Source organism: Microtus ochrogaster, linkage group LG12 (assembly GCF_000317375.1).
Source record: "Microtus ochrogaster isolate Prairie Vole_2 linkage group LG12, MicOch1.0, whole genome shotgun sequence".
Classification (NCBI taxonomy): Eukaryota; Metazoa; Chordata; class Mammalia; order Rodentia; family Cricetidae; genus Microtus; species Microtus ochrogaster.
The window spans coordinates 2,708,631-2,721,670 of record NC_022036.1 but is presented as its reverse complement, the minus strand read 5'-3'; positions in this window follow the sequence as shown (position 1 = coordinate 2,721,670).

Sequence of the window (13,040 nt, the reverse complement as noted above, 5' to 3'; positions counted from 1 at the left end):
TTAACTAAAGTTCATCAGAACAGGTTCCTATATACCAGTTTCGAGCAAGAAGGGGATTATGTTTTATTTCCGATCTTGGAAGATACTTGTGAAAATTGTCATTCTAAGGTCCTCTTTTCTTGTACATTGGAGTCTGAGAAATCCCTCCTCATTTCTAATGATCATGAAAATTCCTGGACATAACCACCTTCATCTTCAAGATAGCAATGGAGTATCACTGTGGGTCTATGTCTCTGACTATCATGTCTCTCCTGAGTTTGATTATCTCTAAATTCTACTAATATTACCCACAGTAAGTCCTACTTTTAAAGGCTCTACTTAGGAGAAATGATATGACTATATTTTGAAAATACTATTAATTATATAATGTGAGTCAATCTTCTGTGTGATAGAGAGTGGACGTGATGGAAGCCCTTTAGAACTGTTTCAAATACTTAACTTTTTCATATTTTCTCCATGTTACTTTTGGATCTGACTGAAGGGAACTAAGAGAAGAAAACAGGGTGTCAGGCCATATGCTTATCCCACGTAAAGTATATTAAAACATTAATTCTAGAATTCAAGGTTTAATTTATAACAAGACAGTCATATCATACAATATATGATTCATGTAGTTTTTGCTTTAATCTGAAACATACTTCTCTGTATATGTTACAATGTAATTAACATAATAGTAGAAAACTTTTAATAATATGCTTGTCAAACCAATTAAAAGCAGTAGCTAAATTATGAACACAGTGATAATCCTATCAACATAAAAAAATCAGAATTATTGTATGAAAACATTTAGACTTCTCAGGATATGGGCTTCTGCAGATGACTGAGCCATCTCTTTTTCTCTCTGTGTCTCTCTTTTTTTCATTTCTAATTGTACTAATGCAGCCAAGTGGATTTTTCTAATGGGTTTGCATATCTCTTGAGTTCTATAAATTATTGTTTTGATTTCATATAAAGTGAACATTGCATGCAAGGTTGGCCTTGGGAGAATTGCTCTGACCACATATCTATCAACCTTGACTTAATAGAAATAATTGAAGTGAGTGAGCTTCCATTTAAAATTGAATTATGTGGCTTTTCATATATGTATATATTCCTTTTACTAATTCTTTTTTTTTATTCACAGGGACTTTCCTTTCTATAGACCTTGGCTCTAGAGATCAGTCAGCTAACAAAATCATTCAAATGCAAAGTTGGTGAAACTGGGGAAGGTCAAATGACTACCTTGACTAAAATCACTGAGAGTCATACCTTAAAATGAGGGCACATGGTTTCAAATCAACTTTTGTAAAGTTCTGTTGCCCACACAACCAGATAGTTAAAAAGCATAGAAACAGAGAATGAATTAGAAACTTATAAACTGTCAAATTAAGGAAGACCAGGACTAGAAAAGCACATCTAAAGCTCCCCAAATTCCATGTAGGTTTCAGAAAATGGCTTTGTTAGTAAGTACAGTCTGTACAACCAACAGAACCCCTAGCACTCATGTCAAAAATTATGTACAGTGATGTATGCCATTAGTCATAGCATTGGGAAGATAAATATTTGAGAGATGAGTGGCCTTCAAGGTCATTGAATAGCTGGACTAGCTGAATCAATGAGTTCCAGGTTCAGTGAAAGACACTGTCTCAAAAAATATGCTGAGTAGTGATCAGGGAAGACATCTTGTGTCTACATATTGTCTACATACACACCTGTATCTACATGGACACATCCACATGCATAGTTAAGCAATACACAAATGCATGTACACACAAATAATTACATGCCACTTTCTCAAGTTGTTCTAATTTCTCTTTAATATAAATATTAAATCTTCCTCCATTTAAGCCAACTTTTTATTTAATTATAACTTTTTGTACATTTTCAGGTTCTATAAAAGATTAAGTGATTGGATATGGCAAGATTCTACTCTGACTTTCCAACTTTTTAGATTCCATAGTATCCATACATTTGTCAAACATTTCAAGTAATAGATATTTCAAACTTTACATACTGCATTCATATTATCATTACAAACAAGTGTAATTGGACTTTTTAAAGAAAAACTTTATGTTTTCTCATACTCTGAAGCACTTGGACCCTTTTGAGATCTATGTTTTATTTGCCGTGAAAAATGCCCTCATAAATTTCAGGTACCATATTCATCAACTTTTTCCATTTACCCTTCAGACTCTACACCTTGAGACTATTCTCAACCATAGAGTCAGCTTCTCATTATTTTTTTGGTACTGATTCAAAAAGCACTAGAAGCAAGCCTTTGGCTGAACAGCATTGAAAACACTAAAAGTGCCACACATTAACATACAATTAGCTTTTCATGGAGCCCAGGCTAAATTATTACTCAGTCCATAGGGGACAGATATGAAGGGGTGTTTTGGAAGATAAAATACAACAGTAGCTGTAACCCCATCCTTGAGAGTTATTGATTTATCCCTTCGGGTTTGGTTAACCGAAGAAGTTATCATTTATCACAATTAATGTGGAAGCTTGTACCATATTAAATTAAGACCTAGGAGCCAGGAGGCTACACAGAACTTCTTATGATAGAGTTCTGAGGGACACAAACTTGAAATGTTAAATTTCAAATGGTAGTGAAAGAATTGTTTTTATGGAGAAAATAGGCTCTTGTGAAATCTGCCAGTTGCCTTATTTTCAGTAAAGAATGATTGTGCCTCTAGAGGCAACTAACCACTACCAATATCTCCTCAGCATGAGGTGGCACTTGGAGATTATGTACCACATCTATGTCTTGATCTGTATGAAATTCTCAAAACTCAATATTAAAAATGAATAAATAGGGAAGAGAATATGGGACTAAAGGTATAGAAAGCAACTTAATGTTGTTATTGTATTAATAGAAATAGGAAAATTCTGAAGAACGGGAGCTAATGAAAGAAGGTAAATTGCACAAGAAAAGAGTAAATTTGTCTTTAGATGTATTGATTAGGACAATTCATATAATAGAAAAGACCATATTCAGTTCTAACTGAATAGGATTTGTTTTGAAATTGTGTGTGTGTGATCCACATGTGGAGGAAAACCTGCTATTTGTCTTTCTGAGTCTGTTTTATGGATCCATCTTTCTTTCTACACATGTCAGGGAATCATTTCTCAAATATGTATCTGGCCAAAGAACAACAAGGACAAAGGATGAAACCACTATAATAAAATCTGTTACTTTGTAACCTAAGTTTTTAAATAAGAAAGTAAGAAAAAATAACTTCTTACTTATATGGAGTTATAATGAAACTGCTTTATACTAAACTATATTTTTTTTCATGGAAAAGGCCATAATCCTCGTTTATTGTCCAAACATTTTATATACCCACACCAAATTGAGCGTGAAAAACACATTATGCCATCATTGAGGCAACCAGGTGCCTGGGCTCAAGTCATGTCTGCACCTAGCAGTCAGGTAGGCCCTGAATTAGCATCTCTATAAGACACCTTCCAAATTACAAAAGGAAGGAAGCACCAAACATCTGAACTAAGTCGTCAGCTTCAGTCAAACATCTCTTCTCAGGTAATCCACGTTTTAACAAAAGAAGCTAGGAGCAAGCATCCTGGCCTTTGTTAAGGGCACAGACAGCTTGTCTGCAGAGCTAAGTGATCAGCTCTGACTGGGGTAATGGCTTTTGTGCCATATAGAAATATGGGCCCACAATCCACTCTCTCTTATTAATTTTAATAAACCCTGTGCTTCTGCAACAGGACAGATACGTTGCGCCTGACTTGGGCAAAGTCCTCTTCATTTACCCAAATTATCCTGTCATTGGAACAGGCATCTTTTATGCAAGCCCCTCTCTTAGGCATCCGGGGAGAAGAAGTTTCAAACCCGTCATTGACTGCCGACCTCTGTAAAGAGAAGAGATTAGTGGAGAGAAATATACTTTTCAGGCTAAACTATATTTTTTATCAACATCTTAGCACCTCAGAATTAGAAGCTTTTTTAGATTTTTTAAATTTTTCTTTAATTAGAAGCCAGTAAAGACCCCTACCGGATCACCATGTTCAAGCCACATAAACAGCTCTCATATTCCTTCTTATATGACACATGTTTGTATCACAGGGCCTTGGCCCAGGCTTTTCTTTGTACTTCAGATATTTATATACATACTACAATGTCTAATGCTGTCACCATAATTTTGGGAGGAAATGAAACACTCTGTAAAAAATGATTATCTTAAAAAAAAACAACAAAATGCCTTTTGTTAAAGGCTCTAGCCTACAAGCCAAAATCTCTTTATTTCTTAAAAAAATAAAACTAGATAGATTATTCATGTTTACTTTTATTTTGCTAAATAAAATCCTTTCCACATAATACTGAAAATTAGTTTGTTTTCTTATCAATAGACTGGATGGAATGTTGACTCTGCTTGACTGAAGAAAGTAGTTGGCAGTTCATGGAACAGGAAATTTCCCTATGTGGAAGGTGATTTTGTGTTTACCTATTTATTGGGATAGATAACTAACAGGAGTTTTTATATAATAAACTACACCAATGTTTTTTATGCTCTTCTTTGTTTCCTTGTATCATATTTGCTGGGAGCCGATTTGAATAGCTGCCAATACAAGATGGCATTTGGCCCCAGCCTCGCTTGATAGATAACTCCATATTAGGGTTGCAATTCTTCCACCGGAAAACAGGGTGAGTTGTGATCTAGCTGCCCACACTTCCCCTGACCAGCAGGGGAACATCCTGGTCTGTAATTGACAGGGATGTTCCCCTGCTTTCTTTCCTGCCGGTGGGTCTCCAGAAAAGCAGTTAAAGTATCAAAGTATCAAAAGTTGCTAGGCAGACTCCCTATATAAGCAGCTATAGTTCAGGGCTCTGGGCCCCTTGCTTTCTGCTCTCCCTACAACCAAGAGGCTCCAATAAAGCGTGATTTGAAAAGAATCCTCGTCTGGTGGCTGTTCCTTCCTGCTGGTCAGAAAGTTCGCCGCAATATTATAACTATCATAAGCTGTTTTTTATCTAAATAAAACTAATTATTAAGATAGCTAAAATTCCCAGAATAATTTTCTGCAAATAATAAATGCAAAATTAAACCTTTATTATTCTGAGATTATCAATTCATACTCATTCAACATATTTTATATTGTACTCTTATGAAACAATAAATCACAGATAAACTTGTCTTCAAATGAGAAACAAAATTATACAATAGATAGAAAACATTTTTTCTCACTTATATTTGCCCATTAAATTTGATAACAAGTTTACTTAGTCATTTACAGAATGGTAATTTTAATTATGTGGGTCAGAGTGAGCGCTAAAAAATATCCGTAAAGCAATCTTTTAAAATTAAAATATATATTCATAACTGCTTGAAAACACTTAAAGACTTAACAAAATATAAACTAGTTTCCATTTGTTATTTTAAGCTCAAATAGATGTTCTGTTATAGGACACATGACACCAAGGAAAAATTCTAAGAATGAAACCATTCATTAGTTGTTTGAAAATCATGCATAAGTGAATATTGGAGGACATGAAGTCACTATTATTATGCAGTTTAAAATATTGAAGACCAATTTAGGCTTGAGCACTGACCAATTCTGGGTGCACCATGTATATAGAATTGATATAATTCTATAGTTGTTCACCTACTACTACAAAAAGTCCACCTACCACCCCAGTAGTTCTCATCAATCTACCAAAAGCCACAGCAATCTTCCTCATGAAAAACAAAATGTGGAAGCCCAACCATACCAATTCACGTACCACATCAAACCACCTACCACGGCAGCTGTTTATCTATAAACATGGTAGCCCACCTTCCACAATAGTAGCTTGCCTTCCATCATAGCCATCTCTTTACCCTTTATCTCCTATCTCATCTCCCTAATCCCCCATGGTTAAAATCTACCAGCAATCACTTCACTACTGATTAGTAGCAAGTAAATGAAGCTTTCTTCCAATACTTCATTCCTCAAGAGATCTCAAAACCAACATGAAACAGTAATTTAATATGTAAAATCTACAGCCTCCAATCTCAGCCTATCTAATGATAATGCTATAAAACTTATGAAGAACTACAGAAATTTTAACCCTAATGATAACAACCATTACAAATAATTGAATGGTAGAGTAGACTTATCCCACAATATAAATTAAACTCCATTAGAGGAAGACTTATGTCCATTCTTGATATCAAATACTACATAGCTCAAAATCTATAATTTTATACAGTATTCAAAATTTAATGAAAAATATGAAAGACAAACAGCAAAAAAAGCAAAAACACTCTCATGAGACAGAACAATGAACCCATAATCAAAAAGTGGGAGCAGATGGGTAAGATGCTTACAATTCACATGGAAGGCATCTATTACCAAGAATTAAGGCATAAATGGCTTCATCATTTATATTTATATAAAAAACCTCTGAAGAAATGATGGGAAGCAATGTAAATGCTAACGTCATCAAGAATCCAACAAAGCACCCAGTCACAAGTAGATAGCAGCACATCTAAAATAGAAGGTACTGAAAAGTCACATCAGTGAACTTGGAAGCAACCTGGGAAGTAGGTTCATGAAAGGAAGGTTAACACAAAACATCCACTTTAGGTACAAATAAGAAAGGTAAATATCAACAACAGAAGAATAGAGCTTGGTTGGTGATAGCCAATAGCAAACTATATACTCAAAATCAGAACCAAAGACAGAGAATATGTGTAAAATATCAGAAAAATCAATTAATAAATCTTCACAAAATAATTTCAAATACTGTATCAGAGACCTGAAAAGACTAGTAAATGACATCCCGAAATAATAAAATAAAAATAAGCTGCTATGTACTTTACTCTCAAATAAATAAAGACAAAAGGTGGTTAAAATTTTTCTGTAACCCATAAAACAAAGCAATGGAACAGAAACTAATTTTAGGAGAGTCCTTTCTTGTTACAAACTTTGGAAATCTGAAGCAATAAGACAATATCCTAAAATCTCTATGAGGGTGAAATTGGAAGTATTGAGCCCAGAATTACCATCCCAGAAAAAGTATGTTAAACAATGAAAAAGTTGAAAAATACTTTCTGCCAACTTACTTAAGGAGAAATTTAACAATATGTTACAGAGGCTTCTATGCACTTAGCTTCTGATACCATAGGACTGAACAGTGAGAATTACCATCAGAGAAAAACAGTACAAATGAGGAAATGGGGAAAATTGGAAATGAAGCTTGTGGTGGAGAGTGGGAGCTGTGTTCCCAGAATATCCTACAATGTCTTGAGATACCAGATATAAACAATAAGTATTGGTGTTCGCTTGTACATAGACATATTTCCCAGCTTTGTTTGCTGACAGAGCTAGAAGTAATAACCCAACCCTAGCAACATTGAGCATATCTAGTTCCTATGCATTTATTTTTCTAAGCATCATTTTACAATAAAACTAACTACAGATCCATATTGAAACAACCCACTCAAGGGCAAGGAAGGAAAAATACTATTTATTATTATTATCATTATTATTATTATTATTGTTATTATTATTATTTGAAGCATTCAGTCATGCTAGAAAATAAAGTGCTACAAAAGAAAATGGTAGGAAGATATTGTTAAATCTAGATCTCAAATTTCCATAATGCTATTCAGTAGTTTAGACATTGGTCAGGCATGGTCAAATTCTCCAAAGAAAGAAATTTGTCATTTTAAAGAAGTATAAGAAGGATCCTTAAAACTTGAAGTTCTTGAGAAGTAGGGCAAGTTCCTGAGAGATTAACACAAACCTCGCTGGAGGTGAAGGGATCCCTAGGAGGGTTCTGGGTAGGATTTAACCTTGATGATGAAATCTAAACTGAAGACTGCTTGGCATATTAAAGATGGTTCGCAGGGTGTCAATTTGGAATAGTCATGAGGAAAGATGATGGCAGGATGGATTGTGATCATAGTCCCTTGTACAGAATTTGAACAAAATATTCCTTCGATTGCACTGGTAAGGGTTGATGGATTGGAATTAATTAAGAAGTGAAGACAAAGGAGGATAAAGCAGAGACAAGATGATTACTTCAGTAGAGTTGACATGTCACTCATCATCATAGAACCTTCATCTGGTGATGGATAGAGATAGAAACAGAGACCCACATTGGAGCCCTGGACTGTGCTCTCAAGGCCCATATGAAGAGCAGAAGGGAGGAGAACATGAGCAAGGAAGTCAGGACCGCGAGGGGTGCATCCACCCACTGAGGTGGTGGAATTGATCTAATGGGAGCTCACCAAGGCCAGCTGGACTGGGTCTGAACGAGCATGTGATCATACTAGACTCTCTGACTGTGGCTGACAATGAGGGTAGACTGGGAAGCCAATGGTAATGACACCACATTTTGATTCTACTGCGTGTACTGGCTTTTTGGGAGCCTGATCTGTTTGGATGCATACCTTCGTAGACCTGGATGGGGCGGGGCTTGGACTTCCCACAGGGCAGGGCACCCTGACTTTGCTTGGGACTGGAGAGCAAGGAGGAGTGGGGGGGGGAGTGGGAGGGAAATTGGAGGATGGGAGGAGGTGGAAATTTTTAATAATTAATTAAGAAAAAGAAAAAGCCCACAGGAATGAAAACCAGAGATTTTTCTGTTTTTGTTCTATTGTGGTTTATTTTAAAAAGTACAGTATTATGAAACTACTGAAATTAGATATTAAGAACGCAAAAGTCCAATATAGATTTTTAAAAATTAAATTGTTTTACTGAAATTAAGGTTAAATCAAGGAACCAACAGCATGTGAAAGTTTAAATAACAAATGAAACTTATTTTAATAAGACAGTTTGAAGAGCACAGTTCCTAGGGTTCAAAAGAATTTTTAAAAATTCAGCAATTTCAACAATTTCAAGGAAAATCCAGAAATATAATTAGTTTGAGCCTGAAAAGCATATCCATTATTTAATAACACTTATAAATATGGGGTAAGTGGACAAGTATGTGATAGTGGCCCTTAAATAGCAAAGCCTGATAGCAGAATGTGAGTTTTACATGGTGCTAAGGTGGCAAGCAGGAACAGCCAGTGTTACAGTTTCCTTTCCACAGTCCACATGAAAACAATACAGTCAACATTTTCCGAGACTTTGTGTATTATCATAGAAAGCTTTCCAAGTCCCAGTCATCAGTTGAATGACACTATTTTACTACTCAACAGAGATACTATTAATGTGACCAAAGCAATTCTTAGAAATGATAAATCTACATGTATCTTGTGTATCTGAGTCACAATTCATAAAGAGTAACTAACTGGTAAAAGAGAAAACCACTCTCTTAACTGCTTATCTGCTTGTTGTGATAAAAAACACATTCTAATTTCTACCAGAAGCAACTTAAAGGAGGAAGTCCTCTTCCCTGATCATGATTCGTGGCTCCAGTCTGGGAGGATCATGTCAGGGGTAGTTGGAGGTAACTGGTCATATTGTGTCTATACTCAAAACTTATGACTGTTAGCAGCCTGCACTTTATCTCCTGTTAATCACTCCAGGATCATGGACCAGAAATGAATCAAGAGATTTCTCTACAGACATTCCCAGGTCTGCCAGCTAATTCTCTATCTCATCAAATTGACATTGAGATTAACATTAGTAACTCTTTTGGCTTGTTGTTGAATTCAGGGAAATTTAGATATAATTGGTAAGAACTCACAGAAAATTAATTACAGTAATTTGTTTTCAAACAATACTCATTTACAAACAATGTTTTAAATGTTGTTTGGGTGAGACAAATTTACCCAGAAAGAGAAATTAAATAGACAGTATGGATTATGGGAAGAAGCAAAGAGGCAGATGAGGGGTGGGATAGAGGGAGAGACAGTTAAAATGAAGGGCCGTTTGAGAGATTGCATGGAAATCAAATTCAGAAAGTTTCCTATATATGTGTGTGTGTATGTTCATATATATATATATATATATATATATATATATATATCGCCAAAACATGAGGGAGACTACTGGACACTTCATGTCATCAAAGGAAATTTTAAGTACTTGGAATGGGTTTTATAACTAATTGACTTGCTGGCCAAACAGGTCCCTTGGGAACTGCTTAAAAGCCAGGCTATTGCCAGTACTATATGTTGCTCTCCACAAACTGACAGTAAAACCCCATTGTGAAGGACTCTACATACATAACTTGTTAAACATAGAATGTTGTGCTGATCCCTAAATAGATCTAAATGCTAATATCTTTGGTACAGAAAGGTATTTTGCACACTAATAAATGAGAAATGTAAACACCAGCACTGCCACAAACCCTTTGCTCCACCATGATATCCTGTCTGCAATATAAGCTAGAGCAATGGTGATCCAAAGTTGATAGGAGTAACCAACCAATTTCTGATTTAACTGAAGGCCCAGTTCATGTGCTCTAACCTATACGCGATACAACTTTGGTGACCAAGAATACGAGACCACCTGTTTCAGCAACCTAGGGCAAAACCTAACCCTATTGGTCTGAAAAATGAATTATAGTGATACGACTCCCAATGTCATTCTGCTACACTCACAGATTAGTTTCTCTCAGCTATCATCAGAGAAGATTCTTCCTGTAGCAGATGGGAACAACTGCTGACATTATGCAGAGAATAAGAGATCTTGAAACACTCAGACCTAAATGGGATGTGTTCTTCAAATCCTACACTCAGGTATAAGGGAACCTTGAGGAAGAGAAATTAGAAAGAGTATAAGAACCCGAAGGGATGGAGGATACTCTAAGTCACCATGATCAACATGCATTTGAACAGAGACTAAGGCATCAAGTCCAGGATCTGTACTATTTGGGGTCCTAGAGCTAAAAATAGAAGTGGAAACATACCACCATCCCTAACCCAGAAGCTATCTCTAATTGATAACTATTTGCAAATGAAAATTTAGTTTCATCCAAGGAAGTCTCATTGGGTAAAACAACTACTCACAAGTGTAAGTTGCGAGTAAGCCCAGGAGAAGACTGGTAAAAAATTAACTCAACAGTGTCTTTGGGGGTTCTTTTCTGCACAATATTGTTTTGGGCTCTTTTATTGTTTGTCAATGTTGTCTCATTATTTTATATTTCAATATTACTTTATTTATAGTTTTTTCTCTTCGCTTTTGAATATGCATTATATCTTCCACATTAGTGTTTTTACAGAATCGTGAGTGTGTGATGAGTAGTTCTCTGTTTTTTGTGACTTCTCTCATACTTTTTTTTCTGTTTGCTTTTTTAAAAATTAGGCCTTTGGTTTGTTTTGAACTGATTTTGTGTAGGCTGAGAGAAGTGGATATGGCGTCATTCCTCCACATGTGGGGGTCCATTGCCATGTTGTCTCCTTTATCAGAAGTGAGATTAGGCATTGTGATACCTGAGTCTATTTCTGCTTGGATTTTTTTTTTGGGGGGGGTTGCTAAGGGCCTTTGGTATGTCTATATGAGTTTTTCATTTTTTCCCTCTTTTTGAAAGGAATGTCATTGAATTTTGGTGGGAATTGAGTGGAATTTGTAAATTACTTTTAGAGCAAGGACAATTTTTGCTTCAGGTTTTCTCACTTGCTTTTCCATTTGTCTGAAATCACCTTATCCCATGGCTCTCATGCCTGCTTCCCTTGTATCTGTTAGGTCTTCATTACGTATCACTTTCTTTACTCACCCTATGGAATTACAGCACTCTACCCCTTTGCTACTCTCTATTCTCTCCTATGGTATTCATGTTCGGTAGTTTTAATCTCTCTGTAATAAAAACTGAACCATCAAAAAAATTCCAATATGTTAATTTTTGTGTGATCTTATTGTGTTTTTGACTTTTATTTTATTTTACTATCATCACATAATGCCTGTCAGTTTTCTAATGAGAGAGAGAAAGGGGGTGGACCTGGAAGGTATTGGGATGAACTGGGGGTAGGAAAAGGGAGACTATAAATAGACTAGAGTATGTGAAAAAAAATCTAATTTCAATAAATGGGAAAGCCAAATAAAATTAGAGGATTATAGTAGAAATTCCATTGGTTTGAAATAATATGGGTTCTTTTTAATCTGTAATATTTTGATAGATATCAAGATGCTCTTTATAGATGCATAATTAACAGACATAAATAGAAAATACTGACAAAGACAGAAGTAATGGTTACATTATAAGTATTTATTCATCTGTTTTATAAACATATAATCAAACTAGAGCTATTATTTCAATTGCATATACATATATAAATAATATATTGTGTTCTTGTTACAAATCTGACAAAATACTCTTGTCAATCAATGTGAAATAAATGTAAATTATAAAAGACAAACTGTCAAAAAATAAAGAACATTATATAAAATGATCCCTTAAAAATCATGTGAGATACAAGCTCCAAAGTTCATTGCAGCTCTCCTCAGTCACATTATTGTTTCTAGATATAATAATCAATTGTACAATAAAACTCAAAATTCACAAAGAGCATCTTTTCATAACCACCAAATTCAAAAGTTTTACCTTTTTGAATTTATTACAGTTACTATTTCTACAGACTGTGTTTTTATGACCTGTTCATCTACTGCCATTTTTGAAGCCAATAAAATGATATTTATTTTCAGAAACACCATAGATTTGTCAGTTCCCAAGCCTACAGAATACTAGAGATGATTTCTTATAGTGAATACCATTAACTTATCCCTCATTTTGTCTTTGTACAGATACTCATTATATGAGCCTGAATAATAATGCATTGGGGCCAGCAGGATCACAATGGGGGGAAAGATGATTTCCATGTAAGCTTAATGACTGAGGTCAATCCTCTGAATCCAGGTAGAACTAGCAGAAGACAAAAAACTTCACAAAGTTGTACCCTAACCTCTACATCTGACTCATTAACACAGACACAGACACAGACACACACACACACACAGACACACACACACACACACACACACAAATATATATGAATGTGGGGTTGGATTTATACTTAAACACATTTGTCTTTTCTCCTGGATATACATGTACCCAACTCAAGCATAGTTGCCAAACTTGATGTTCAAGAATATTTATGCTCATGTCAACTTTCTATTATACATACATACATACACACACACACATATATATATATATATAG